Source organism: Sciurus vulgaris, assembly GCF_902686455.1.
Source record: "Sciurus vulgaris genome assembly, chromosome: 6".
NCBI lineage: Eukaryota > Metazoa > Chordata > Mammalia > Rodentia > Sciuridae > Sciurus > Sciurus vulgaris.
Window position 1 is genome coordinate 51,901,305 of NC_136466.1, and position 3,479 is coordinate 51,904,783.

Below are 3,479 nucleotides of genomic sequence, written 5' to 3' on the forward strand. Positions count from 1 at the left end.
TTTGTGTAATAGAGTGAATGATCTCTGGAGAAGAAAAGGAAAAAATGAAGTTGATTTAGGATGGTTACCATTATTATTTTTACCCTCAAGGTTGTTTCTGTAAAATAGTATGCCTACTGAAGGGGTATAGCACCTTTTTTAAAAAGTCACTAATGGAAGAAATGACTACATAAAAAGGGCTGGGAACTACCAAGGCAAACTGTGCCTCCGTCGAATGAGTATTTTGACATCAATATTTGTGTTATGTTCTATTCTGGTTAACCTCTTTAAAATATTTTCAGCATTTGTTCTGGATCATCTCTAAATTCACCAGCCTTAGCCTTGAAAGAAAGTATCTATAAAACACATTTATCAATTTTTGATTAAACAACCCCTTTTGAATTGTGGATTTATTACCAAAATCCTTTTGCAGCTTTAGGTTTTCATTTTCTAACTTCGTGGTGCTTTTTAACCTTAAACTAACTTAAGAGGTGAATTGTTGAATAAAGAAATGAGTTTAGTTAGTAAAAGAATTAATATGACCTGACAAGAACATAATTTAGTATTATTACTAAACAGTTTTAATCAGTTAGTTTAAACTTGTAGAAAAGCTAATAAAAATAAAATTCTTACATAGAATACATTCTGTCCATCATTAAAAGCTGCGGAGAGTTTATTGCTATTATTATAATTAATACTTATATTACTCTTGAGAAATGTGTAAGCATATAGATCAATTCTCTTCTATGCAACAAGCTACTCAAGACAACCAAAGATTCAGTTCAATTTCCTAAACTATAAATAGAATCCAACACTTGACCACACTGCCTGTCTCTGGAAAAGGCTATAACAAGGTCCAATGAGTATAATGACAGGAGAGTTTCTATGAATTTGAACCATTTACAGAAATCTTTATGATGGAAGCTTGCATTTGTGCTTCTAATTACCATACATTTGGCAGCCATATTCAGGCAAATATTTCTGGCATTCTATTTATGGGAAATGCTAATTTGCACTAACACAATTTGTTCTTTTAATTAACGAACTAATTGGTTTTTATTATAATGCTTTAAAGATTTTCCTGGGAATTCAGCTAGTAATTTGGGAGTTCTCTATAGTTTATGTATTCACAGCAAAACTTGTAAAGTTGCAATCTGAAAGATGAAAATTCGTAAATGAGAGAGGAAGGATACACCAACCTTTGACTGAAGATGAGAGAGTTTATTAAAACTCCCAATTAGAAGGTGCTTCTTAGGGAACATGCCTGGGACAATTGGTCGAGGGTGTAGTTCAAGAAAAAGAGCACTAAAATGCATGTTTATAACAGGCCCTTGCTACCCATTGACAATAAGGACCTCCACTTGTAACAGATGAGCACTATAGCCCCTGGCACAAGGGACAATCCAACTGTTAAAATTTTTACCAGCAGTAAACAGGAAGGTTATGCAAGTGAAAGGAAGCACTTTAGTTGATGCACTGTGACAAGCATCTTTAAAATAAGAGACAAATAGCAACTGTAAGGGTCATGCAATTACTAAGAACAATTGATGGCCTAAGAAAATACAAAGCAAATCTCAGAGCCATTAGTCACCCACTGAGAGTTAAACCTGAAAGCCTGAAGCCTCTCTGTTAGCTCACAAAGAGTTGCTAATTCTTTCATAGGAAAAGAAAGATAAGCATCAGGTCCAAGACTGAGTAGTTAGTGTATCTAACTCCTAGATGGTTAAACCCTTAACCAAGGCAGTTCCACTTGGTTAAGATAGGAGAAATGTTTGTGAGAGAATGAGGCCATAAGCTTTTATGAACTCAGAGCAGGAAGGACCTCACTGCAAACAGAAGATGCAAGATAAGCAACTCAGTTCCTTAAGCAAACAACTGGCAAATGCAAGCTGTAAGAGGCTATAGTGATGGAAAAGATGGTAGGTCCAATTTTTGAAAAACCATAATGGGAGAATCACAGTGCAAACTGGAGGCCTTTAGCAATGTGGAGACACTTGTAGCTTAAATTATATACCTTCTGAAATGCACCACCGGGTATGGTGCCAAGAAAGCCCACCCATCGGTCACTAAGTGATCATGTGGTCATATCTACCCACCATGACTTGGATATTTTCAGGTCCATAAAGTCATTTGAATAGTCTAAGAAAAATCTATCCTGAGATGGGAATGGTAACTCCAGGATGCAGCACAAGCAGAACTAGAGATCATAAGCCACCAAGCATGTAGCCCACATATCATTGTCATTCGTGTCACACCAGTAATTTTCCCTCAGCTAATACCTGGCCATGTGAGAATCTTCTTACAACTTGCTGACCAAGGAAGAAAAGCCTAATCTTGGTTCGGAGCCAGCTTAGCTTGGTGTAGAGATGCAAGTCAAAAGTGGACAGCAGTTTTCCTGTCTGCACTCAGGGAGACTTGCAAGACAGTGGTGAGGGAAACCTTCCATTGTGCAAACTTTTGCATTGCATTCAGTTATTCGCTTTGTGTGAAAACAAAAGTGGCCTGAGAGAAAATTTAAATAAGCCCCCCCAAGCAACATTGAATCACATGCTTTGATTAAGTCAAATTAGCATATTCCCTCTGTTTTTATAATTAGAGATATGTGATAAATCATGTCTTCAATCTGGTGAGGAGGGACCCTAAGAACTTAGAGCTAAATTTAAAGACCTATTGTGACATCTTTCCTGGGTTATATGGTTAGCATAATTGTGTTGTTTAAATAGGATCTTGATTTTCTACAAATACATGCTTTATGCTTTTCTTTGGTTCTAATTCCCTATTTAGATTTCTTTTAAAATTTAATGCTTTATTTTGTCTTTCCAGTACGCTTTATTGAAAAGCAACTAGATAACTGATCTTCGATAAATCGACAGACAGGTATTAACATTTTATTTATTTATTTTTTATTTTATTTGTTCTAATTAGTAGTACATGACAGTAGAATGCATTTATACATTTTGATAGATCATACATAGAGTATAATATTTCATTTTTCTGATTATATATATTGCAGGGTCACATTGGTCATGCAGTAACACATGTATATGAGGTGCTAATGTCTGTTTCGCTCTACTATCATTTCTTCCCTCATACCCCTAACACAAACCCTAAGGTACAACTACAAATTGGGATAACATCTCTCTGGGCGATCTCCTAGATTCAGAACAGTCTCATCTCTGCTTTTCTTTTCCATCTCCACCTGAGAGTCTTTCTTATTTTTTTGTCATGAAATTATGGATTCAGTCAACGCTCAGCAAAGATGCTCATCAATAATGCCTTAGGAGTTACTCTTTCCTGGATCGATTTCATTTTAGTAGAAAAATTTAAAGACGAACAGGCTTAAAGCCCCCAGGAATGTTTTCACGTGATTGAATTTAACATATGCAGAGGAATATTTAGTCACCTTATCTCAATTGTATCATCCTCTGTATTTGGAGGATGATGATTATGTCATGTAAAAAAAATCAAAATTGCTTTGTCTAACTGACATATCTTGACAA